This window comes from Natrix helvetica (assembly GCF_964273705.1).
Source record: "Natrix helvetica genome assembly, chromosome: 8".
NCBI classification, from domain to species: Eukaryota; Metazoa; Chordata; class Lepidosauria; order Squamata; family Natricidae; genus Natrix; species Natrix helvetica.
The window spans coordinates 3,433,621-3,461,491 of NC_138559.1; the positions used below are offsets into that span (position 1 = coordinate 3,433,621).

At 44.6% G+C, this 27,871-nt stretch overlaps 1 long non-coding RNA gene across 2 annotated transcripts in view; it reads left to right on the forward strand.

Moving 5' to 3' along the window:
• Positions 1-27,871, forward strand: part of LOC309396172 — a 53,712-nt gene that overhangs the window by 14,908 nt on the left and 10,933 nt on the right. Inside the window, exon 1 of one of the 2 annotated variants that reach the window (XR_014176056.1) lies at positions 2,349-2,400. The exons of the other annotated variant lie outside the window; for it this stretch is intronic. This is a non-coding gene — a long non-coding RNA (uncharacterized lncRNA). Of the gene's footprint in view, positions 1-2,348; positions 2,401-27,871 lie in introns of those variants that run through there. 2 annotated transcript variants of the gene reach the window in all.

Sequence of the window (27,871 nt, forward strand, 5' to 3'; positions counted from 1 at the left end):
GAAAGGGAATAGGACAGCCACATGTGGAAAGTTGGAGAGGAGGCTGCACACCTGGCTATTTCCACTTCTCACATTCTGCTCAACATCTCTCAATAGCTTGATTTTTTTTCTTTCAGTTGAACATTTTCCATTTTATTTCCATGTGGAAACAAAAGTACTTACAGTAGAACCACTGATCATGACCATAATTCGTTCCATAACTTTGGTTGCAACCAGATTTGGTCGTGACCCAAACTTAATGCAGTGGCCACTGCATTTTGTCACATATTTAAAATTCTTTTGTAAACAGAGTGCTGTCCAGTCTCTCTTTAACATTTTCACCTATGCATAATTCATTTTACATTATATTTCCATTTCTCATTTTAGCGTATTGTTTTCTTCCCATATTTTCCCAACTTTAATTTTAAAAAATTAATATACAAAAAAAGGGTTTCATTTTTATCCCTTTAGAAATAAACCAAACTAACCATTTCATCTCCATCTATTTTTTTATAAGTAACATGTATCTTCAAATTCGGTATTGCACATAATCAACATTTTACTTACAGTAATAATTTGCACAGTTAATATTAGTATAGTTCAATCACATCTTAATTAGCTACATACCACTACCATGATTAACATATTTCATTTTAATTTACTAATCCCCTGTTCCTAGTTTCTTTTTCCTTTTTCCTCTTTTTCTTCTTTTTAATGTGTATTATATATTTTCTTGTGAATCTTTTCTCTCACTTTTCAATAGATTTTTGGGATAACCCCAGGATTTTTTTCTTTTTCAATTCCCACTATTTCTCTCTTTATTTTTGGCTAATTTCATTTTTGGATTCCATTCTCCTTTTCTCCTCTCTACTCTTTTTATGCCTCTGTAAATCTCAATCGTATTGTCTAACTGGTTTTTATTTTTTGTTTCTTTCTCTACACCGTTAACTTCTTGTTTCTCGTTTGTGTTCCTTGCCAGTTCCTTTCCTAACTCCTGCTCTTTGTGCTTCAGCAATTTTTCCTAACTCCTGCTCTTTGTGCTTCAGCAATTTTTCTGGTTCTTTATTACCTTTTAATGTTACTCTCACACCTTTTAGTATTTCAAGTAATTCCTCAAACATCCCATCCGCCATATTCAAATTTAACACACTTTTAATATATTTATAATTTTTCCACTGTTAATTAAGTCCTCCTTGATGTTTCCACAGTTCAATACCAGGTTCAAGAATAGTCCAACCCACTTCAAAAAGTTTTTTTGTTTTCTTCTATATCTCTTCTGTGGTCAGGGTAATGTTTTAACTACTAGGCTTTGTTTGAAAATGTTACTGTAATTCTTTTCTCCAGCCAGTGGCTTTTAAAATCCCTCTATTATTGACAATCACGACAATAATTTGTCAAAACCAAAAGCTTTAAGTCCATACAAAAATTTTCCAAGTTTCTTCCTTTTTTTTTTCAGTTCCTCCAAATCCGATTTTACTAATCAAAATCCTCTTGGGCTTGATATTTAATAACTGATGGTTTCCCCCCCTCCCCCCTCCCTCCGCATTCCTGGTGACATTCAGAGGCTGTTTGATCACCACCCAAGTATGTGGATTTGGAGTGATTGAGGTTCTACTGTATATTCTTTCCTTTAATCAAAATAGTCATTTTTTTGTCCTTTCAACAAACTCCATCAACTTCTGCAATCATTCATCCAGGGTAGGAATTGAAGTTTCCTTCCATTTTTGTGCATACAGTATAGTGGTGGGTTGCAGGCGGTATGCCCTGGTACAGATATACCGGAGCCTGCCCGGAGCACCGGGTGCCTTTCTGGTATGGTGCTCCAGAGGGCCCACCTGCCCGTCTGAGCTCCTTACCTGTCCTTTGGCACTTCTGCGCACGTCCATGTCACGTATGGCGCTTGCGTGGCACTCCACCAAGCAGCGGGAGCGTCGCAGAGGCTTGCAGAAGCGTCGCAGGAAAGTACAACACATGCACGCGTCCATGTGGGTGACGCCGGGCCCATTCCAACCATACCGTACTGGTTGGAATTGGATCCAGAACCCACCACTGATACAGTAGCAATTCTGCTGTTCCATATATAGTAACAAAATTCCAATTTTTTTTCTCCAGGTATTTTTCCATTAGACCCCAAAGGGAAAAGGTCTTTTTCTAATCAGGTTGCTCTGAAGTTGATGAAATACTTTCCTTTAATCACGTCGACAAAACAAACACCAACTATTTATGAAGCAAATATTTTCCTTCTGGCAGTGGGTATGTTGGCACAACTTACACCCAAATTTTTTTTAATGTGCACAAGGGGCGGTCTTGGTTTTTGTATAAATTGGAGGAGCAGATTCCTTGCCTACCTCAGAGAGAAGTTCTGCTCCTTGTCCTTCCTTCCTAAGAAGACTTTCCTAGATCTTCCCCAAAGCCAAGATGGTAAGTGAAATGATTTATTCTTTATTCACAAACCAGAGCTCGATTTAACTTGGATGTGAGAAGAGAAGGGCTGGAAGAATGAGGTGGCCACTTTGGGACAGTCAATCTCTTGCAACCAAACCCAGAGTTGTAGCTGTAGTTAAAATAATAAGATAATGATTCCCTACATTATTAAGATTAGATTAGATAGAGTAGAGTAAGTAGAGTAGATGAGAACAGAACAGAACAGAACAATAGAATAGAGTAGAATAGAATAACAAAGTTGGAAGGGACCTTGGAGGTCTTCTAGTCCAACCCCCTGCCTAGACAGGAAACCCTATACCACTACAGACAAATGGTTATCCAACATCTTCTTAAAAATTTCCAGTGTTAGAGCATTCACAACTTCTGGAGGCAAGCTGTTCCACTGGTTAATTGTTCTCACTGTCAGGAAATTCCTCCTTAGTTCTAAGTTGCTTCTCTCCTTGATTAGTTTCCACCCATTGCTTCTTGTTCTACCCTCAGGGCCCTTGGAGAATAGTTTGACTCCCTCTTCTTTGTGGCAAGCCCTGAGATACTGGAACACTGCTATCATGTCTCCCCTGGTCCTTCTTTTCATTCAATTAGACCTACCCAGTTCCTGCAACCATTCTTTATATGATTTAGCCTCCAGTCCCCTAACCCATTGCATGTAAATCCTCTTTTAATGACCCCATAATTCAATGTGGGGTGGAGTGTGGGCAACTGAATGGAGTTGAGTATTTACTGGCTGGATGCCCTTCCTGTCACCAATGTGTTTCTTTGCAGCAGATATATTTTCATTGGGCCCAGAGAGAAAAATATCTGCCTTTAGAGCTCCACCTCTAGGCCACTGCGCCATTCAAATCTCTTACTTGTAAATGCTGCTGAATAAGTCTTCCACATAAGCATCTTAGTCTCTTTCTTGCCTTTTATTAGCCTTCAACAATAACTTTTTCAATGTCATGGAAATGTTGGAAGATGACACAACAACATTCTTCAATACATATTTATGCATATGGAACAATGTTAGTTTCCACCCATTGCTTCTTCTTCTGCTCTCAGGTGCTTTGGAGAATAGTTTGACTCCCTCTTCTTTGGGGCAGCCCCTGAGATATTGTAAGACTGCTATCCTGTCTCCCCTAGTCCTTCTTTTCAGTAAACTAGACATACCCAGTTCCTGCAACCGTTCCTCATATGTTTTAGCCTCCAGTTCCCTAATCCTCTTTGTTGCTAAATAAGTAAAGACAAAAATATATGAAAATCAAATCAGATGCCTATGGAGATTCTCCATCCTCCAGGTCCTGGTTGTCCCAAAGGGGCTTTTTCAAGAGGCAACTGGACTTTCTGGTTTTTCTTTGAAGACATTTTGCTTCTCATCCAAGAAGTTTCTTGAGCTGGAGGGTGGGAAATGGAAGGATTTGTACTTTTTGCAGGCAGCTGGTCATTAAATCCTTCCATTCCCCACCATCCAGTCAGAGCTGAAGAAGTTTCTTGGATGAGAAGCGAAACGTCTTCAAAGAAAAACCAGAAAGTCCAGTTGCCTCTTGAAAAAAAGCACCTTTGGGACAATGCTATCAGAAGTTTCTTTAGAACTCCTAAAGAGAGAAGCGACAAAAGAAACAATTCCGCAAACCAATTAATTGCATTTTCTAATGTGTGGGATGGAAGTAACATCCAAAAATGTCCTGGTGTATTACGTGGGCAAGACTCTAGCATTTTATTGGTTTTTTTAGCTATTCAGTGCAATTAACTGTAGATTAAACAAATGCACAGGATAATTATTGTGTGGGCCACATATAAATTCTGGAATAAAAGAGTTAGGATTGTCACAGCATGGGTAGAAAAAGGTATGAAAAGGGGCACAAACTGCTGTGGTGGTAAGGCACATCTTCCTCCATCTGTAGTCAATCCCAACGACATCAATGGAGGGGAGAAGGATGGGAAGACATTCTAGGGTGGGGACTACTAGGGAGGCAGACAAACGGGCTGAGATATTCGGGTATCCAGGCTTGTCTGCAGCTGGCACAAAGAGGGGAGGGAGATGTTCCAGGTTGATCCTCTTGTGCAACAGAGATTGAACTGCACACTTGCACAAGATTGTCAATTTAATCCAGAGGGCTGTTCCTGAAGTTCACGGACAACATCACATTATCAAACCTTTGTAAAACTTTGAACAGTCATTTGCTCCAACAATTATTAAGTTCTCTGGTGACTTACTTTTTCTTGTTTTTTCTTACTTTCCAGAAAGCTTTCTTCATTCTGATCTTCTTCTCTTTCATGCTGGCTACGTGTCAAAAAGAATGTATTGGGGGTCTTTTTCTCCCAGAGAATATAGATGGTAACCCAACTCCTTATTCACCTGAACAAATTGCAAAGGTCTAATCATGCCAGGGGAAATGCAGATTATATGTTGACCCAGGTTTTCTGTCAAAAGTCTCCTAACTGGGCCCAGAAACACCTTAAGTATTAATGCAGAAGTCATTTAATCATATGTGGTACTTTCAAAGTTCATAAATGAAATGAAATGAAATGATGAAATGAAATGAAACGAAATGAAATGAAGCAAATGAGAGCACACACACACAGAGTATTTGTGCTGATAAATAAATATAAAAAGGCAACATTAAAAATATGGTTTTCTGCCTGGATGGTCTCCTGCAGTGAGCCGATAGACGGGGGAGTAGTGAGTTCCCTCCCATATTTGGGCATACCAGGGGTTGTAACACAAATACATATATATACACACACATATATACAGGTAGTCCTCAGCTTACAGCCACAATTAAGTCCAAAATTTCTGTTGCTAAGTGAAACAGTTGTTAAGTGAATTTTGTCCCCCCTTATCTTTCTTGCCACAGTTGTGAATAACATGGTTGTTAAGTGAATCTGGCTTCCCCATTGAATCTGCTTGTTAGAAGGTTGAAAAAAGTGACCCCATGACCCCTGGTCCCTCCAACCTATGAATCAGTTGCCAACATTCTGAATTTTTGATCACGTGACTATGGGGATGCTATAATGATTGGAAGTGTGAAAAACAGTTCATAAATCATTTCATTCAGTGCCATTGTAACTTTGAATTCTCACCAGTGGTGGGTTGCAGGTGGTACGCCCCAGTACCAGAGCCTGCCCAGAGCACAGGGTACCGTTCTAGTATGGTGCTCCAGAGAGTCCGCCCGCCCACCCGAGCTCCTTACCTGTCCTTTAAAGTCTTTGGCTCTTCCGCGCACATGCACGGTGCATACAGAGCCTGTACGATGCTCCGCTGAACAGCTGGAGCGTCGCGGAGGCTTGTGGAGGCATCGCTGGACAGTACGACACATGTGCATGCTGCACACATCCTTGTGGACAACGCTGGGCACATTCCAACCGTACCAGTTGGAACGGGATACGGAACCCACCACGGATTCTCACTAAGCAAATTGTTGTAAGTTGTGGACTACCTGTATTTGTCCCTTAGTAGATTGATATTGTACTTCGTCTATTAGTTGTTTTCTGAAAGGAGCCTTCAACTCTAAGTAGATGGTTTCTCACTGTGGTTTGACAATTTGTGTGCAGTTGCAAGTTCAACTTGACTTTCCCCCCCCTTAGGGAAAGAGGTGTGGCCTAGCACATGTGCTGATTTCCATGACAGGAGAAAGCATCTCATTGGGTCCACCTGGGAGTCACATGATGGCTCCAGTTGTGAGTGCCGCAGAGATGGATTGCATTGTTGCAGGTGGGTTAAAGCTTACAAGCAACTGTCAGATATTTCAATTTTCTCATGTGTTCTCCTAAGATTCATGGATACATATAAAACTTTGTATCTAGGTCTCCAGAGGTACCTATAGCATTGCCTGCCAACATTTAGGGCACCAGGGACAGGAGAGAAATTTTCCGTGAACCAGAGGGTGAGTAGATTCACACGTTTCCTCCGTCCCATGGATGGGGCTTTGCTTATTTCTGCGGTCCAGTTTCTGGCATGCCACGGACCAGTGCTGGTCCGTGGACAGGGGTTTAACAGATGAACAGAGTTGGAAGGGACCTTATAGGTCATCTAGTCCAACCCCCTGCCCAAGCAGGAGACCCTACACCATTCTGATAGCTGGCAGTCCAGTCTCTTCTTGAAAGCTTCCAGTGATAAAGCTCCCACAACTTCCGAAGGCAACTTCTGTTCCACGGGTTGATTGTTCTCACTGTGAGGAAATTCCTGGTTGAATCTCTCCTTGCTCAGTTTCCATCCATTATTCCTTGTCTGGTCTTCAGGGGCATTAGAAAATAGCTTGACCCCCTCCTCTCTGTGGCAGCTCCTCAAATATTGAAAGACTGCTATCCTGTCTCCCCTGGTCCTTCTCTTCACTAGAGTAGCCATGACCTGCATCCATATTGGATATTTTAGCCTCCAGTCCCCTAATTCTCTTGGTCGCTCTTCTCTGCACTTTTTCTAGAGTCTCGACATCTTTTTAATAGTGTGGTGATCAAAACTGGATTCAGGATTCTAGGTGAGATCTTACTAGGGCTTTATAGAGTGGTATTAGTACCTCACTTGCTCTTTGTATCCCTCTATTAATGCAACTTAGGATTGCATTGGGTTTTTATGGCTGCCGATGCACACTGCTGGCTCAACTTTAGCTGATTATCCATTAAGACTCCCAGATCCCTCTCACAGTCACTGCTATTAAGCCTGGTGACAGGCTTGCAGTTATATCCCTTTTAGGATCTTTGGCTTGCCACACTCTCTATTATTTCATTATGCTGTTTCATTAGTGTAGTAGTTGGGAGGGGGGAATAGAAAGGAGTAGAATTGTGGAAAGTGTTGTTGTCATTCTTTTCTAGAAGCGCAAGGTCATCTTTTGTCTCCGCACCTCTACACCTGACTGGAAGCAGGTGTAGAAAGGAGTTGAATTGTGGAAAGTGTTGTTGTCATTCTTTTCTAGAAGCCCAAGGTCATCTTTTGTCTCCGCACCTCTACACCTGACTGGAAGCAGCTGGGTGGAGATGCCAGCGTGGAAGAAGAAGATTGGACCATGTGATGGATTTATGGGTGTGGGGATAAGATCTGGGTGGAATCCCAGGAAGTTTTTCAAATTTGGGATTCCACAGATGTGCCAACATGTCTGTCTTATTAAATTGGAACTTTAAGGATAGCTCTGCCTTGGACTCTGATTTAATTCTGCATGATATTTGGAATGCTAACATTATCCCAAATTTCCCTTTAAAATAAATCACCAGTACCCTGGCACGGGTAAAATATCAGCGTAAAATATCAGTGAACAATTATGAGAGAGCCTTTTGAGATAAGAAGCTGAAATGAGAGTGTTAAGTAATTAAGCTCCCCATTAGGAGAGGGAGTATGCAGAGAAGTGCAATGAGAGTGGTATGGAAGAACATGCACAAAACAGCATACAGAGACACTGAATAGTGTAAAAATATAGTAATTTACTATGTAGAAATATAGAGGTATTCAGAGTCCGGTTAACAGTCCAAGTCATACATGGTTCAGTCATTCAGTTATCAAAATAGTTAGTCTAGCACACAGAACACAGCTAACAGTTGCAAACCACAGTACCTCACAATACACCGATCAGCGTCTAACAAACAGAGAGCTAACAGCCATTCTGGCTCCCTCTTATGGCTGCTTGAGGTAACAAACCAATTGCATCTCTTTAGCATTTAAAGTAACAGATATATTTGTTACAATCATAGCTTATATACATTGCCAAGCCAAGCGTAGGGTTACATCCCTAACATTCTCCCCTCTTGGGTTGTCAATGTATTTGCACATAACTTCACATTCTCAATCCATAAACATCAAAACATTGTTTACATTTGACCATACCTTGAGCTTTGGTAAAATGATCAGCAACATTTTCTTCAGACATACAATACTCTAGTGTAATCATTTTACTACTAACACTTTGCTATGCATTCATATATCTTAAGTCAGTATGCTTTGTCCTTGTCTTTACAGCAATATTTGTTGCCATTTGGATCACTGCTTGGTTATCCTCGTATACAACAATAGGCTCACAAACATTAATTCCCATATCTATCAGGAGTTGCTTGTAACAAATTAAACTGGTACATAACAATGATAACCATGAAAATTCAGCCTCCTTTGTTGATAAACTTATATGCTTATGATGAATAGACTGCCATCCAATCAATGCCTTTCCTAAGAATATCGCAATACCTGATGTAGATTTATGTGTGGAAACTTCAGTTGCAAAACTTGCATCAGCATATGCGGTTAATATCAGTTCATCCTTAGGCTCTAAGTATAATGTATAGTGTATTGTCTGTTTCAGATATCTTAATACAGGTTTTGCAGCTTGCCAATGCCGTTTAGTGGGTTTGGCATTAAACCTAGCCAATTGATTAACACTCTATAAAATATCTGGTCTAGACCAATTGCTAACATAAGATAAACTACCAATTAGGGATTGATAAATATTCTTAGCAAACACTGGGCTTTTGATATCACCATTGCTAAATTCTTGACTCATAGGAGTTTTAGCAGGTTTACACAGTTCCATTTTGTAATTCCTAAGTAACTGATTGATCTTATCAGCCTGTGATATTTTATATCCTCCCCTAGTCTTATCTATCTTCAATCCAAGATATTTCTTTATTTCACCAAGATGTTTTATTTTAAACCACTTTTTTAATCTCAATAGCCTTCTGCTCTGTTTTAGTAATCAACTCTATATTGTCTGTAAACAATAACAATAATGAAATCATACCATCATTTTCTTGCTTAAATAAACAAGGAACAGCTAATCCAGCTTTAAACCCTATCCTTGCTAATTCCTTCACTATGCATTGATTCCACTCGTAGCCTGACTGTTTTAAACCATACAGGCTCTTTTTAAACTTCCAACAATCAGTATTGCTATCAGTGTTTAACCCTTCAGGTTTCTTTAAATAAATAGTGTGTTGCAACGATGCATGAAGATATGCTGTTTCAACATCTAAATGATTTATTATATATCCATGCTTAGCTGCCCAAACTAATGATGCACGTAATGTTATGGTTTTTAAACTTGGCGCAAATACTTCATCATAATCAGTTGCCGACTGGTTGAAACCTTGTGCTACCAATCTAGCTTTATGTGTAACTGTCCCATCACACTTGTTTTAATCTTATAAATCCATTTACATCCTATCACTTTTTCACCTGGTGGTAATCTCACATTCTCATATACCTCCAGATCTTGTAAAGATTTTAGTTCCCTGTTCATTGCTGCTTTCCAAACTATTTGCTCCTCTTTAGGATATGTTGATAATTCATTATACGTTGCAGGAACTTTATCTACTTGACATGCTATACTAGCTTGATATCTATCAGGTGGTCTTGTTATACGGGTAGAATGCCTAGGCAACTCAGGGCTCACTATTGGACTCTCTTGTTGCATCTGATCCCGTTCTTCTAACTCCTCCTGACTTTTCACTTCATCCTGACTTTGCGCTTTCTCTTTAATTTTTATAACTGGTTTCTCTATATTACCACTAGGAAATACCTGGGTTTCAATAACTATGTCATTGTTAAATTCCAGTTTATCCCAACCAACATGCTCTAAAAACTTCACATTAGCACTGTGATAGATCTTATTGTCCCTAGTTCCCAGAACCTATAAGATCTATGGTTTGAGTTATAACCTACAAAAAATAATTTCCTAGTTCTATTTTGTCCCTTTAATCTGATCTGTGCTGGAATATGCACCCATGCAGGAACTCCAAACATGTGCAAGTAGCTCAAATCAGGTTTCCTACCATGGCAACGAGTAAACGGTACTTCTCCAGTATAAGCATTTACAATGTTGTTCAGTAGATGATTAGCGCACATCATGGCTTCATCCCATAATGTTTCAGGCAATCCTGAATCAGATAACATGGTTCTAGTCATGGCTTGTAACGTTTGCCCCCTTCATTCTACAAATGAGTTATGTTGTGGTCTATAAGGAGCAGAACATTTATTGGATTGGATTGGATTGGATTTATTGGATTTATATGCCACCCTTCTCCCAAAAGGACTCAGGGCAGCGTACAACATTAAAAAACACACATCCCGAAAGTTAGAAAGAAATTAAATACATATCCAAAAAACAAGCCCTATTTATAGGACAATACATTTAAAAAATGAGATAAAATTAACAGGCCAGGCCGGCTTGCTGGAAAAGCCAACTTTTTAGGGTGCGTTGGAAGGACCGGAGGTCAGGGATTATGCGAAGCTCCGGGGGCAGCTCATTCCAGAGGGAAGGCACTCCCACAGAGAAGGCTCTCCCCCTGGGGGTCACCAGCCGACACTGTCTGGCAGACGGCACCCTGAGGAGGCCAACTCTGTGGGATCGTACTGGACGGTGGGAGGCTACTGGTGGCAGTAGGTGGTCTCGCAGGTACCCTGGGCCTAAGCCATGGAACGCTTTAAAGGTCATAATTAATACCTTGAATCGCACCCGGAAAACATCTGGCAACCAGTGCAGGCCGCCTAAAAGGGGTGTAACATGGGAGTACCTAGGTACCCCCATGATAACCCGCACGGCCACATTCTGGACCAGCTGAAGCCTCCGGGTGCTCTTCAAGGGCAGCCCCATGTAGAGAGTGTTGCAGTAGTCCAGGCGAGAAAGGACGAGGGCATGAGTGATTGTGCACAGAGCATCCCGATCCAGGAAAGGGCGCAACTGGTGTACCAGACGAACCTGGTAAAAGGCCCCCCTGGTCACGGCCATCAGGTGTTCTTCTAAACTAAGCCGCATATCCAGGAGAACTCCCAGATTGCGAGCCTTCTCTGAGGGGGCTAAAATTTCTCCCCCTATCATCAAAGATGGAACAAGATGCACAAATCGGGATGATGGAAACCACAGGCACTCAGTCTGGGAGGGATTGAGCTTGAGTCTGTTCCTCCCCATCCAGATCCGCACAGCCTCCAGGCATTGGGACATCACGTCGAGGGCATCATTTGGGTGGTTTGGGGTAGAGATGAAAAGTTGGGTAACATCTATAAATTTGTTGTACAATGTTACATAAGTGAGTATCGTACTGGGATCTCTACCAGCAGTATGAAAGCTGCCAAAAAAATTTGTACCCTCCCCTATATATTTGAAAACCAATAAAATGTTGTTTAAAAAAAGAAAAAAAGAAAAGTTGGGTAACATCAGCATATTGATGACACTGTACCCCAAAACCACGGATGATCTCACCCAGCGGTTTCATATATATGTTGAACAGGAGAGAACCGACCCCTGGGGCACCCCACAAGTGACGCACCCAAGGATTGATATCTGCCCTCCAGTCCACACAAACTGCGACTGATCCGACAGGTAGGAGGAGAACCACCGTAAAACGGTGCCCCCCCACTCCCAACCCCCCGAGTCGTCGCAGTAGGATACCATGGTCGATGGTATTCAAAGCCGTCGAGAGATCTAATCGGACCAGGACAGAGGAGCAGCCCTTGTCCCGGGTCCGCCAGAGATCATCGACCAGCTGCTTCTGGTCAGATGTCGAGGTACAGAGACAAAAGATGATCTTGGGCTTCTAGAAAAGAATGACAACAACACATTCCACAATTCTACTCCTTTCTATTCCCCCCTCCCAATTACTACACTAATGAAACAGCATAGGAAAATAATAGAAAGTGTTGCAGGCCAAAGATCCTAAAAAAACATAACTACAGGCCTGACAGGCGGCCTCTCCTCAGAAGAAAAATGTTTCCTAAAAAGAGAATAACATAAAAGTTAACATAACAAAATTAACCACCTCTTCCTTCCCCAGGCCTATCGGGAAACTTCTCATGGAATTGTTTTACTAACTTCTCCACTTTTAGGTTCCAACTTTTCACCCACCTATCTTCAGACAAAGGGTAACCCTTCCAGTGCACTAAGTACTGTAAGCGACCACTATTCAGCCTGGAGTCTACAATTTTTTCCACCTCAGATTGTGTTTCCCCTTCTATCACTACAGGAGGAGAGTGAACTTGGGTGGATGCTCTTATGTTAGACCCAATTACTGGTTTCAACAAGCTACAATGAAATTCTGGGTCAATTTTCCCTAGACTCAATGCCTGTCCAGATTACTCTGTTCCCACTGCTGTCTGGGAATTCCACGATGAAGTCCATTGTGACCGCTTCCCATGGTCGGTTAGGGCTGGCCACTCGTAGCAGTCCGGGGGACTTCTCTGGCAGTGGTTTCATCATTGCACAAGTAGCACAGCTTTTTATGTAATCTTTCACCTCTGATTCCATCTTTGGCCACCAAAATTGATGCCTGGTGAGGTGGAGCATTTTTAGGAATCCAAAATGGCCTCCTACTTCCGCCTCATGGCTTTGCTATAAAACTTCCAGCCTCAACCCCGCGGGGATGTACAGTTTGGACACCTTCCAGGCTAATCCATCTTCCATCGTTAGGATATCCTGGTTATTGTTGAGCCACTGGTCTGTTGGGAGTGTCAATTTCATAGCTGTCATCAGCTTATCCTCGCTTCGGTTACTGTTGTACTGCAGTTTTCTCAACAAAACATCCCCCAACAAGTTTTTTGGTACTTGTTGGACTCCTGGGGTTTTGGTCTCTGCTGCAGGTGCTGCAGGTTCTGGGCTCTTGGGTTCAATCATCCCTGACTGGCCCTTTTCCTCCACTGGTGGTAGCAGCCCAAACACAATCATCAATTTCCTACCACCGTCTTCCCACTTTATCGTAGGTTTCCACTTGTCAAGCCATGCAAGCCCCAAGATTATTTTTTCCGGCATCTCTGGCGCCACAATGAATCTGAGAAGCTCATAGTGGCGTCCCACTTGTAATTTCACCAGTTCAGTTATTAGCATGGCTGGGGCCCCTCCAATTAGCATTCCATCTACCTGCTCAACCTGAATGGGACAGGCTAGAGGTCTTGTGCATATGCCTAGTTGCTTGATAATCGACATGTTGATTAAGCCTCGAGTGCAACTGGTGTCCACAACTGCTTCAACTTCCTCTTCCACCCCTGTCTCAGGTACTTGGAGGTTGACTTGGAAGGCGAAGGGGCAGATGGGTGCACTCACCATTGGGTCATCTTCGGCATTTTCCTTCTCCAAGGCCTCCCCATTGTTGTTGGGCCAGATGACTTTTTTCTGGTGGCATCTGGGGCCTTCTCTTTACCGCCATGGTGATTGGTACAAATGTTTATGGCATTGGGGCTTGAGCCAAGCACTCTGATGCTTTGTGGCCAAGTTGACAGCAACGGTGGCATTTTATTGGCCCCCCATGAAGGAAGGAACCTAGTTACATCTCTAAACTTAGGAACTGCCTCATCACATTGAACTGCTATCCATCTTACAGCTTCCCCCTAGGTAAATCCTTCTTCCATTGTTGAGAACCTTTCTCTGTAGGAAGGTGGGGTAAGAACCTGTTGGGGCATTGCAGGTGCACATGGTCCTGCCATTCATCCTGCAGCCTTCCCCTCATTCATCCCTTCTTCCATTGTGGAGATTGCTTCTCTGTAGGAAGGTGGGGTAAGAACCTGTTGGGGCATTGCAGGGGAGACTGCAACTGGTGGGGAGGTCAATCCCTCGGTTGGCCACTGCCCAGTTATCTGCCATGGTGCCATCTGCTGAGGGAGGGCAGGTGCCCACTGGCATCCCTTCCATCCATGACCTGGGGTTAAGACCCATCCCGGGGTTGCCTGCTTTACAGGTTGCAGTTCAACCAACGATGGCTAGCTAGGGGGGTTTATGTGCCAAGGACCCCTCTGCTGGCTTGGAGGTGTTATGGGCCAAGTAGGTGCCCTCTGCTGGCTTGGAGGATTTTCCCATGCTGATGGCCACAGATTTGCCCACTGGAATCTTTTCCATCCATGCCCTGGGAACAGTGTTTCTCAAACTTGGCGACTTTAAGTCCTGTGGACTTCAACTCCCAGAATGCTGGCTGGGGAATTCTGGGAGTTGAAGTCCACAGGACTTAAAGTCACCAAGTTTGAGAAACACTGCCTGGGAAGAAAGCCCAATTTGGTGGTGCTTCATTCACAAGCTGCAGCCTGCTTTGCGGTGGCTGGCAAGTGAAAGATGCTGGCCAAATCCCTTCTTGCTGGCTGGGTTGAATTTCCCATTTTGATAGGGAATCTCTCTTCAACTCAGTTGCAGGGTAATAAGTCATTTCGTTTATCGCTGTTTGGAAGGAGTAATTATCTCCACTCTAGTCCTCCAGTCCATTGCATCATTTGTTAGTGAAGGGGGGGGGGAGATTGACTCACGTTTGGCTGAAGAAGTTGGTCTGGATTCCAAACATCTTGTCATTTCCGGTTGTGTGCAGAATCTTTTCCCCCTTGCATTCCTCCAAATGCTATAAATCTTAAACAGGAATTCCTTCTCCTTTGAAGATTTGCAGAGAAGAGTCTCATCTCAGCTTCTTATCTCAAAAAGCTTACTCATAATTGTTCGCTGATATTTTACGCTGTCCTGGTCAGCATTGGGAATTCAGCAGCCCCTCACCAGCCCCCTCCCATGCGAGGGGGGTGCTAGTAATTTGTTTTAAAGAGAGAGTTGGAATAATGTCAGCGTTTCAGATATCATGCAGAATTAAATCAGAGTTCAAGGCAGAGCTATCCTTAAAGTTCCAATTTAATAAGACAGACATGTTGGCATCGGACTGTGTAAAATTCCAACTCTGATTTACTTCCTGGAATTCCACCCATTTGAAAGTTCATAATCTTATGCCCACTCCCATAAATCCATCACATGGCCCAATCTTCTTCTTCCACGCTGGCATCTCCACCCAGCTGCTTCCGGTCAGATGTCAAGGTGCAGAGACAAAAGATGACCTTGGGCTTCTAGAAAAGAATGACAACAACGTTCCACAATTCTACTCCTTTCTATTCCCCCCTCCCAATTACTACACTAATGAAACAGCATAGGAAAATAATAGAAAGTGTGGCAGGGCAAAGATCCTTAAAAAAACATAACTACAGGCCTGACAGTGCACCTGCAATGCCCCAACAGGTTCTTACCCTACCTTCCTACAGAGAAAGGTTCTCAATAATGGAAGAAGGGATTACCAAGGGGAAGCTACAGGATGGATAGCAAAACAATGTGATGAGGTGGTTCCTAAGTTAAGAGATGTAAGTAAGTTACTTTCCTCGTGGGGGCCAAATAAATGCTACTGTTGCTGTCAACTTGGCCACAGAGCATCAGAGTGCTTGGCTCCAGCCCCAATGCCACAAATGTGTACACCAACCACCACGGTGGTAAAGAGAAGGCCCCAGCTGCCAGCAGAAAAGAGTCATCTGGGCCAACAACCTCTGGAAGAGGATCCCCAACCTAAGGTGACAAAAAGTCCTACCAAGGGGGAAGCCTCAGAGGAGGAAAAGGGCCAACAACCTCTGGAAGAGGATTCCCAACCTAAGGTGATGAAAAGTCCTACCAAGAGGGAGGCCTTGGTGGAGGAAAAGAGCAAACAAGCTCTGGAAGAGGATCCCCAACCTAAGGTGACGAAGAGTCCTATCAAGGGGGAGGCCTCAGAGGAGGAAAAGCCCAAACAACCTCTGGAAGAGGATCCCCAACTTAAGGTGATGAAGAGTCCTACCAAGGGGGAGGCCTCGGAGGAGGAAAAGCCCAAAGAACTGCCGGAGAAGATCCCTGGACTGCTACACTAACTAGTGGTCAGCCCTAACCGACCATGGGAAGAGGTCGCAATGGACTTCATCGTGGAACTCCCAGAGAGCAGTGGGAATAGAGTAATCTGGACAGTTATTGACTTGGTTTCCAAGCAGGCGCACTTCATTGCTTGCTCAGGCCTGCCATCCACAAAGAAATGGATGGGAGACAACAGACTTAAACTTAACCCCTCCAAGATGGAGTGGCTGTGGCTACCGGCCTCTCGGTTCAACCAGCTGACTCCATCGCTGGCCATTGGGGGCGAGCAACTGGCCCCCGTGGAGCGGGTGCGCAATTTGGGCGTCCTCCTAGATGCCCGGCTGTCTATGGATGATCATGTGACAGACGTGGCAAGGGGGGCGTTCCACCAGGTTAGCCTGGTGCGCCAATTGCGCCCCCTATTGGACCGGGATGCCCTCCGCACAGTCACTCATGCGCTGGTGACGTCTCGTCTGGATTACTGTAATGCTCTTTACATGGGGCTTCCCTTGAGATGCACCCGAGGACTGCAGTTGGTCCAGAACGCGGCCGCACGGGCAGTGATGGGGAGTACGAGGTACTCCCATGTGACACCTCTCCTGCGCGAGCTGCACTGGCTCCCTGTAGTCTTTCGGGTGCGTTTCAAGGTGTTGACCACTATCTTTAAAGCGCTCTATGGCACAGGACCTAGCTATTTGCGGGATCGTATCCTGCCCCATACATCCCTGTGACCAATTCGCTCTCACAGAGAGGGACTTCTCCGGGTGCCGTCCACTAAGCAATGCCAGAGGGCGGTGCCGAGGGGTAGGGCCTTCTCTGTGATGGGCCCAGCCCTCTGGAATGACCTCCCCCTCCGACATTAGGACAGCTACCGATCTCCGCTCCTTCCGCACGAAACTCAAGACCCACCTGTTCCAACTAGCCGGCCTAGCCTGAATTACAACTATATTTTCTAATCCCCCTGGATAATTTTTAAATTTTAAACTAAGTTTGACTTTGGGTATTTTAATTGTTTTTAATTGCATTATATTGTTCTTAATTAATTGATTATTTATTTATTATGTATTGTACAATGTTTTGTATATCTCCTCCTCGTTATTTATTTGTTGTGTAATGAATTGTACGCCGCCCCAAGTCCCTTGGTGGAGAGGGAGCGGCCTATAAATTGGATTAATAAATAAATAAAATAAATAAATAAATTAGTGAAAATGTTTGTGGAACACATTTATCGCCTGCATGGGGTGCCAAAAAGGGTCATTTCAGATCACAGAGTTCAGTTCACTGCCAAGTTCTGGAGAGAGTTCCTTAAGTCAATCGGGTCCACCCAGGGACTCAGCTCAGCATTTCATCCCAGCACAAATGGGGCAGCAGAGAGGGCCAATGTGATGGTGGAACAATACATCCGGTGTTATGTGGACTATCAGCAGGACAACTGGTTGGACTTGCTTGTCACTGGGTTTATTTTTATTTGTCAACTGTGCCTATATTTCTGTGCAGACTGAACTGCTTTTTAGTTGTGTTGAGATTTATTGCGCAGGTCACAGTTTTTATCTGACAATGGTTTACTGCGCATGCACTTTCACATTCCTTTTTAACTTTCTCTTCTGATTTTCTGTTCGCCTGCCCAGGAGGCAGGCACATAGCTCTGCCAAGATGTAATTAATTCAGTTAGCAAGTTTGTATTTTTACTTTCTTTTATATTAAAATGTTTTCAATAGATCTTGACTCGGGTTTATTTTCACTTATTCAGAAGTATACTGCCAGGAAAAGCCACGATCCATCATCATTAATTACAAAGGTTTAAATTATATTCCTTGACAATGCTACCCTTCGCCGAAGTGGCATATAATAATGCAGTCCACAGCAGTACTGGATTAACTCCTTTCCAGATTACCAGTGGCATGGAATTCGTTCCCATGCCTGAGCTGCCTAGAGAACCTTCCTCCTCTATGTCTTTGAATGAATGGATGGACACGCTAAAGAACGGATGTGAGAATACGAAGAAGTCTGTAGCAGATGCGGCAGAAGCCTACAAGAAGCAAGCTGATAAACATTGCTCTCTACAAACCCCTTTCGTGTGGGGGACAAAGTTTTTGTGTCTACCAAATACATAAGATTAAGAATGCCTAGCAAGGAATTTGGTCCAAAATTTTTAGGTCCATTCCCAATAGTGAAGATAGTTAACCCAGTTATAGTTCGACTCAGTCTACCCAGAAGTCTAGCGAAAATTGGCCCAGAATTTCATTGTAGCTTGTTGAAACCAGTAATTGGGTCCAGCATAAGAGCATCCACCAAAGCTTTCTCTCCTCCTTTAGTGATAGAAGGGGAAATACAATCTGAAGTGGAAAAAATCATAGACTCCAGGCTGAATAGGGGTTGCTTACAGTATTTAGTACAATGGAAGGGTTACCCTTTGTCTGAAGCCACTTGGGTGAAAAGCTGGAAGTTAAAAGTGGAGAAGTTAGTAGAACAATTCCATGAGAAGCTCCTGATAAGCCAAAGGGTCCCCCTGAGGGGGGAAGAGGTGGTTAATTGTGTTATGTTAACTTTTATGTTATTCTCTTTTCAGGAAACATTTTCTTCTGAGGAGAGGCCGCCTGTCAGGCCTGCAGTTATATCCCTTTTAGGATCTTTGGCCTGCCACACTTTCTATTATTTCATTATGCTGTTTCATTAGTGTAGTAGTTGGGAGGGGGGAATAGAAAGGAGTAGAATTGTGGAATGTGTTGTTGTCATTCTTTTCTAGAAGCCCAAGGTAATCTTTTTTCTCCGCACCTCTGCACCTGACCGGAACCAGCTGGGTGGAGATGCCAGTGTGGCCGATGAAGATTGGACCATGTGATGTATTTATGAGTGTGGAGATAAGATCATGAACTTTCAACTGGGTGGAATCCCAGGAAGTTTTTCAGATTTGGGATTCCACACATGTGCCAACATATCTGTCTTATTAAATTGGAACTTTAAGGATAGCTCTGCCTTGGATTCTGATTTAATTCTGCATGATATGTGTAGGACTTTACTTTTCTCTTCATTGAATTTCATTTCATTCAATGTTCCAGCTTTCAAGTATGTCAAGATCCATCGGGTTGGGGACCCACAACCTAGAGCACTGCTCAAAGAAGAGGATGAGTGAGGCCAATTTAGCAGAAATAAGTGGCAATATTAGGACATACCTTGTAGTGATAGGAATTGGAAATTGTAATTGCCCTTCTGACTGTATTGGATTTGTAGCGAATCAACCAGCAGCCCTATAGGTCTCTATAAGGGGGAGGTGGTGAGGTAAACACCCTTCCACTAGATGTTTGCCCGGACTCTTTATGATTTCGGAATAACAGAGGGATTGGGTGAGATTGATGAGCATGCTTGTGATGGGTTGTTAGTGTTGACTATGGTGCCAGGTTTTTACAATTTGTGGTTTTAATGCACACATTTACATTAATTGTGCTATGATGCAGCCCTAACTGCTGGCTGGTATCCATTCTTTTTCATTATTAGATGGGTTGCTAAAAATGGTTTCAATAAATATTTCATGATAGCCCCCCCATAGCTAATCTAGGTTAAAAGGTGACCTATTCCTTTCCGGCTAATTATAATAATTTTGGAGAAGTTGAGCTAGATGATTGTCTTTCTTAAATATTTACTTATTTACTTACTTACTTACTTACAAAACGCATAAGCTTCCCAACTTACTTAAAGGTAATTATCTTTCCAATGCTGAACAAGCAATATTATGTGGAGACCCAGGATTGGTGCGTGTAGAGAAAGTGAGGCTGGCAAGGAGCAGGATTTCTCCTTGCTTCCCTTTCTTTTCCTGGCCATCAGGACTGGGGAATACCTGGGCTGTCATTATGTACATCCTGCTGGCCATGTTTACAGATTTCCAAGAAGCTCCTTATCCATATCACAATCAATTTGAGATTTCTCTATGCCAATGAAAATGTCCAAGAACTGGGCGTTTAGAAACAAATCAGATCTTGGTTGAATCAATCATTCTCCCAGGAAGACTCAAAAGTTCTCTATAGGCTCTAAGGTGACAAATGATCTTAGAGGTCCTTACCAATGAAGGCCAACTTTGACTGACCATACCCTCTTCTTCTTCCTCCTCACCCCATTTTTTCCAAAGACATGTTGGTGCCTACCATTGTCTAGGATGCAAAACAGTGGTAAATCCAGAGACATGTGAATATGAGTTCTATCTGATTGATGCCCCATCATGGTGCTCTTAAACTTGTTGTATTCTCCTCTCTTCATACAAGTGTGCTTGAATCAACCTTTTCTGTTTAAATGAACCTGAATAAATCCCTCATCTCAATATTTTTCTTCTCTTTTTGTTTTATTATAACAACCATGCTAGAGACAGAAACATTGGAACATGAATTCTATAGGACTGATGACCACCTTTGGTATCTCATCTCTTCATATAGAGCAGAGGTGGAGAGCTGTGGCCTCTTTATGGCTTGTGGACTTCAACTCCTAGAATTCCTCAGCCAGCCATGAAGGTCCATAGGTCATAAAAGGACCACCTCTGACATTGAAGAATCATAACAGAGAATTCACATGGAAATCCTCTTCCAGAGGTCGTTTGGGCTTCCCCCCCTCTGAGGCTTCCCCCTTAGTTGGACTCTTTGTCACCTTAAGTTGGGGATCCTCTTCCAGAGGTTGGTGGCCCAGATGACTCTTCTGTGGTGGCATCTGGGACCCTCTCTTTACAGCCGTGGTGGTTGGTGCGCACCAGTGGTGTGTTTCAAATTTGTTGGGAACCTACTCTGTGGGTGTGGCCTCCTTTGCAGGAGTGGCTTGCCGACCATGTGACCTGGTGGGAGTGGCTTGCCGGCCATGTGACCGGGTGGGAGTGGCTTGGCAGTCATGTGACCAGGTGGGCATGGCTAACTTGGAAAATGTGGTGAAACTCACTTAACGACACTCTTGCTTAGCAACCAAAATTTTGGGCTCAATTGTGGTCATAAGTTCTCTTTCTTTTTCTTTCTTTCTTTCATCTCTCTTTCCCACTTTCTTTCTTTTTTTCTTTTTCTTTCTCTCTCTCTCTCTCTCTCTCTCTGGCTCTTTGTCTCTCTCTCCCTCCCTCCCTCTCTCCCTCCCTCTGTCATTTTCTCTGTGTGTCTGTCTGTCTGTCTGTCTGTCTCTCTCTCTCTCTGTATCTCTGTCTCTCTCTCCTCCCTCCCCCATCTCTGTCACTCTGTGTGTGTGTGTGTGTGTCTGTCTGTCTGTCTCTCACTCACTCTGTGTGTGTGTGTCTGTCTCTGTCTCTCCCTCTCTCTCCCCTCCCTTCCTCTCTCTCTGTCACTCTGTATGTGTATGTGTGTGTGTGTCTCTCACTCATTCACTTAATCACTCACTCTGTGTGCCTCTCTCTGTGTCTCTCTCTGTGTCTTTATCTCCCTCCCTCCCTCTCTCTGTCATTCTGTGCGTTTATGTGGGTGTGTCTGTCTCTCACTTATTCACTTAATCACTCACTCTGTGTGTGTCTCTCTCTCTCTGTCTGTCTATCTTTCTCTCCCTCCCTCCCTCTCCCTCTCTGTCTCTCTCTGTCTCTCTGTGTGTGCGTCTGTGTGTGTCTGTCAGTCTCTCTCTGATTCCCTCCCTCACTCCCTCTCTCTGTCTCTCTTTGTTCCTCTCTCTCTCTGTCGGTCTGTCTGTCTGTCTCACTCACACACACACACACACACTGTGGTCAACTTGTTGAGTGTTCCAATCAAATTTGAAACACTCAACAACTGGCCTGCATTTATGGTATTTTGCAGCATTCTGCAGTCATAGGACCAAAATATATGGTTAAAAGTACCTGGCAGCGGCATTTTTCCTTGGGGGGCTCCTCAGAACACCCCATGACTTCGGAGGGAAGCTTACAGCCCGGAGCAGGACCAAAGCCCCTTTTCCAACTGGCCATTCCTTGCTCGGAGGGCTTCGGAGGGAAGCTTCTGCAGAAGCCCGGGCAAGTGACAACAAGTTCCCGCCATTACGAAGTCTCTGAGGCTGTAATTTTCTGAGATGTGTGCGCGCGGCTGTTTTCCACGGCGTGGAGCAGTGGCGAGGTTCTGCGTGGCCGGCAATGACTCCGAAGGTCATCCAGGAAGACGAGGAACGCGAGGGGGGACCTTGCCCCCCACTGATGGCCTCCGGAATCATCGCTGGCCACGTAGAGTTTCGCTGCTGCTCCATACCGTGGAAAGCATAGGCGCGCGCGCACAGCTCAGAAAATTACAGCCTCAGAGACTTCGTAACAGCGGGAACTTGTCACTCGTCCGGGCTTCTGCAGAAGCTTCCCTCTGAAGCCTACCGAGGGAGGAAGAGCCAGTTGGGAAAGGGGCTTTGGTCCTCTCCGGGCTGTAATTGCGCCTATGTTTTCCACGGAGTGGGGCTGTGGCAAGGAACATGAGGTAGCGCAGCGGTGGCAGCGGGGAGTCAGGGCGCTGCCCGCTGAGCAGTGCGACCCACAGCTAGCCAAGGAGCAGTAGCCGCCCTGCACCATTGCTCACTACCACTCAGGCTGGAGCCCGGGCGGGCACGCAGAGACGACATGGCGGCAGCAACAGCAGCCAAGCAGGGGGAACGCTTTGGGGGGCACTGAGGAAAGGAAGGAATAAAGGAGGCTGCAGGATCCTTTGCCCTCGGCTAGGCTATATACTTTCGTTCTCTGCTGCCCTAACAAACTACCGCCCATTGTCCGGTGCTCGACCAGACTGCGCCCGTGTGATCTGAGCAACACACGATTCCCCTCACTCACTGTCTCCCTGGCGACGGGACAGCGTTTGCCTGCGCTCCACCAGCTCGGGCGCGACCGGAGAAGTTTCCTCCTGAAAGGGACGCAGGCTGCCACCGCTCCACTGAAGACATTTCTTTGAAGAGAAACTTCTCCGGTCATGCCCAAGCCGGTGGAGCGCAGGCAAGTGCCGTCCCGTCGCCAGGGAGACAGTGAGTGAGGTGAATCACGTGTTGCTCAGATCGCCGTTGCGAGGAGCCGAGGAGCGCGGAGAAGAACGTGAAGGTTCTTGGCGCTCCAGGAAGCTACGAAAGTGGCTGGGAGAGGGCCGCGGCTTGGACATCGCAGCAGCAGCCCCAAGTGCGCCGATCTCACCATTTTTTGTATCGGGGGCATGCTGCAAGGGGGGGGAGTGAAGACCTTTTCCAGCTGGCGCAAAGGACTTCCCCGGACTTGCTTCAGTGAGCACGGGCCCGCACCTTCACCACCAACAATCCAGAAAAGGTCTTTACTCCCTCTCTCTTGCAGCAAGCCCCGATGCAAAAAACACCAAGGGGGCAGGGCAGGAAATTACTTCCGGGTTCATTGACCAACCGGATTGCACGATCGGGTGCGATCCGGCAGAAACCCACCACTGGTGCGCACGGTTGTGGCATTGGAGCTGGAGCCAAGCACACTGATGCTCTGTGGCCAAGTTGACAGCAATGGTAGCATCTTATTGGCCCCCACGAGGAATGGAACCTAGTTATATCTCTAAACATCGGAACCTCCACATTATTCTTCACATAAATTCTGGGCTCCGTTGTGCTCGTAAGTTGAGGACTACCCGTAGTGATTTGCTTAACAACGACCCCACACACAAAATGTAGACTATAAAATCTGGTCGGTTCATATGATGACGTGCTTTATGACCATCATGACTTCAAACCATGTGGGCAGATTCCATTACAGTCATAAATCAAGGACTCCTTTTTCCCCTGTCCCAGTTCTAGTCTGGGCCATTTATAATAGCGGGGAAGCTCAATCTATATATGGCACCCAAAAAGCTTTGCCCAATTTTTTTTTAAAATGTTCTTTTTGAGGCTGAATGAAAATCAGTCCACCAATCTATAGTTGGCACAAAACTGCATTGATGCACCATTTCCTAGGCTCACTTGTGCAAGCTGCACCTTGGCAGAATGATAATGCCAGCAAAAGAATGCCAAAATGAAAAATCAACACTGAATTCTCACTTCTAGTGCTTTCAATTCTTTCTTGCCCTTTATGAGCTTTTCAACGAGCAAGAGAAATGCACAAGCATTGATACACTGACCCAGCAATGAGCAAATGAATGTTCTCCTGGCTCGCCTTAATGAAAAATGTGCAATCCGCCTGGATTGTAAAAATTAAGCTCACAATATTTCTACTAAATGCAAACAGTACAGCGATGATTTGTTCAAACGTATAAAGAGTTTGATTACCCTTTCTATACATATCCTCAAAGTCAACCAGATAGCACGCATGACATGCAGCCAGCACAAGAGAGAGGAGGATCAGGCTGAAGAAGACTTTCTGAGAAAGGGAAAGAAAAAAGAAAGAATAAGCCATGAGAGATCTTACTCACTGTTTCAGAAACTGGCTGTTCAAAGTCTTTCTAATTCCCCCTCTGATGATGCGATGAAGTTCATGAACTTTGGAACAAGCCCTCTAGGTTAAGTTTACAATCTTGTGCAAGTGTGCAGTTTGATCTCTGTTGCACAAGAGGGTCAACCTGGAACATCTCCCTCCCCTCTTTGTGCCTGCTGCACACAATCCAGGATACCTGAATATTTCGGCCCTTTAACAGAGGTTATCAGATTAACAGATTTGGAAGGGAACTTGGAGGTCTTCTAGTCTAACCCCCCACCCAAGCAGGAGGCCCTACACCATTTCTGACAGATGGCAGTCCAATCCCTTCTTGAAAACTTCCAGGGATGAAGCTCCCACAACTTCTGTTCCATGGATTGATTGTTCTCACTATCAGAAAATTTATCCTTATTTTTAGGTTGAAACTCTTTTTTATCAGTTTCTATCCATTATACCTTGTCTGGCCTTCAGGTGCTTTGGAGAATAGCTTGACTCCCCCTCCTCTCTATGGCAGCCCCTCAAATATTGGAAGACTGCTATTATGTCTCCCCTGGTCCTTTTCTTCATTAGACTAGCCATGCCCAGTTCCTGCAACCGTTCATCGTATGCTTCAGCCTCTAGTCCCCTCATCATCCTGGTTGCTCTTCCTCACTCTTTTTAGAGTCTCAACCACTTTTTTATAGTGTGGCGACCAAAACTGGACGCAGGATGCTAGGTATGGTCTTACTAAGGCTTTATAGAGTGGTATTAGTACCTCTCTTGATCTTGATTGTATCTCTCTGTTAATGCAATTTAGAATTGCATTGGCTTTTTTGGCAGAATTTGTTCATCTAACCCTTTGTTTGTCTGCCAGTAGTAACTCAAGGTAAACCCAGTAACTCAAGGTAAACAGCTCCAAACTCGACTGCAAAAAATACGACTTTAGTAACAGATTGGCCAACGCCTGGAATAGTTACATCTCTAAACTTCGGAACCTCCTCATCACAAGGGGGAGGCCTCAGAGGAGGGAATTGCCGAAGAACAAACATGTGTACCAATCGCCACGGCGGTAAAGAGAGGGCCCCAGATGCCACCATTTCATTAGTGTAGTAGTTGGGAGGGGGGAATAGAAAGGGGTAGATTTGTGGAATGTATTGTTGTCATTCTTTTATAGAAGCTCAAGGTCATCTTTTGTCTCCGCACCTCGACACCTGATCGGAAGCAGAAGGGTGTAGATGCCAGCGTGGAAGATGATGACTGGAACCTGTGATGGATTTGTGGGTGTGGGGATAGATCATGAACTTTCAACTGGGTGGAATTCCAGGAAGAACATTAGAGTTGGAATTCCATAGACGTGCTAACTTGCCTGTATGATTAAATTGGAACTTTAAGGATGAGTCTGCCTTGGTCTCTGATTGATTTCATACATGGTATTTAGAACGCTGAAATCAACATTAAAAATAAAAATATGGTTTTCTGCCTGGATGGCCTCTGTGATGAGCCGAAGGACAGAAAGGGGGAGTAGTGAGCTTCCTCCCATATTTGGGCATACCAGGGGGTTGTAACACACACACACACACAAACACACACACACACACAAACACACACTGTATATATATTAAGCATCTTAATCTTTGATATTCTTTGAAGTCTATTCTCTGGTGCTAAGCAGGAAATCTGAGGAAGGAATTTCAGTCTCAGTCAGGAATTTTATGTGCCCTGGCATATTCTGGTCTTCACTCCCATCATTCTAGCCTCCATGAATTCACTTGCATTGGAGATGCAACGGGAAATTTGCAAGATTAGAAATCGGGATTAAATAACTGCAGTGCTACAAAGCTAAGAGAAGGTCCCAGGTGTATGCCATCTAATAGTTGTGCTAGGGATTTGCACTCAAACAGCTTAATAGTTGCAAGTGGCCCAGATGGACTCCCCCCCCCCCCAGCCCACTTCCCAGAGAATGACCAAATCTGCAAATAACCAAAGTAGTTTTATGCACCTTCATGCACAAATGCAGAAACACATTTTTGTGGTGGTGGTAGGGACATATCATCTAAGGATTACAAAGTCAGGATAGTCCCTTGGATTCCCCCCCAAAGCATCACAAGTGGGAGAAGGCATGAAAAAGTGGCAGATGCCACCAAGGTGAGGGTAAAGTACATCTCTGCACATCTATGGTGGGCTCAATCACAACAACACAAATGAAGAGAGAGAGAGATTCAAGTATCAAAGATATTCAACTATCTCCTACAAGAGATCTATCAGGGGGGCTGCGTATTTTCCCAAATGGATCTCGTGTAGGATTTCTTTCTGTTAAATGTTCTAATGTCCTCTTTCATAATACGATGTTGTTCATGAACTTTGGGAAAAGCCCTCTAGGTTAAGTTTACAATCTTGTGCAAGTGTACATTTGAACTCTGTTACCCAGCAGGGGCAACTTAGAACATCTTTCTCCAGAATACTTGAATCTCTCTCTCTCCACTGCTGTTTTTGGGATTGAGCCCACCATAGATGGGCAGAGATGAGCCTTATTTATTTATTATTTATTTGATTTGATTTCTAGACCGCCCCCTCCCCCTGAAGGGACTCGGGGCGGTGTACAGGTACCAAATTAAAAACCATACAAATAATCATAAATATAGTTAAAATCGAATTAAACTTTAAACCCCTGTACAAATTTATAAAAATTAAAAACTCAGCCTAAGACCACCCACGAAATTCAAAAATACAGACTGAGGTGGGAGAGCTGGAATTAGGCCAAGCCAAGTAGATTAAACAGGTGGGTTTTTAGCTTCTTACGGAAGGAGTGGAGGTCCGTGGTTGTTCTAATATCAGGGGGAAGGTCATTCCAGAGGGTTGGGCCCATCACAGAGAAGGCCCTTCCCCTGGGCGCCGCCCGCTGGCACAGCCTAGTGGACGGCACCCGGAGGAGTCCCTCTCTGTGTGAGCGAATCGGCCGAAGGGATGTGTGGGGCAGGATACGATCCCGTAAATAGCTAGGCCCTGTGCCATGGAGCGCTTTGAAGATGATAATCAGCACCTTGAAACGCACCCGAAAAGCTACAGGTAGCCAGTGCAGCCCGCGCAGGAGAGGTGTTACGTGGGAGTAGCTAGAGACTCCCGAGACTGCCCGCGCAGCCACATTCTGAACCAACTGCAGTCTTCGGGTGCATCTCAAGGGGAGCCCCATTTAGAGAGCGTTACAGTGGTCTAGCTGGGACGTCACAAGCGCATGGGTGACTGTGCGAAGGGCGTTCCGGTCCAATAGGGGACGCAATTGGCGCAACAGGCAAACCTGGTGAAACGCCCCCCTTGCCACGGCTGTCACATGGTTGTCCATTGACAGCCGGGCATCTAGGAGGACGCCCAGATTGCGTACCCGATCCACGGGGGCCAGATGTTCGCCCCCAATGGCCAGTGATGGAATCAGCTGGTTGAACCGGGGTGCCGGTAGCCACAGCCACTCTGTCTTGGACGGGTTGAGCTTGAGTCTGTTACTTCCCATCCAGATCCGTACGGCTTCCAGACACCGGGACATCACTTTGATGGCATCGTTGGGGTGGTTCGGGGTAGAGATGTACAGCTGGGTATC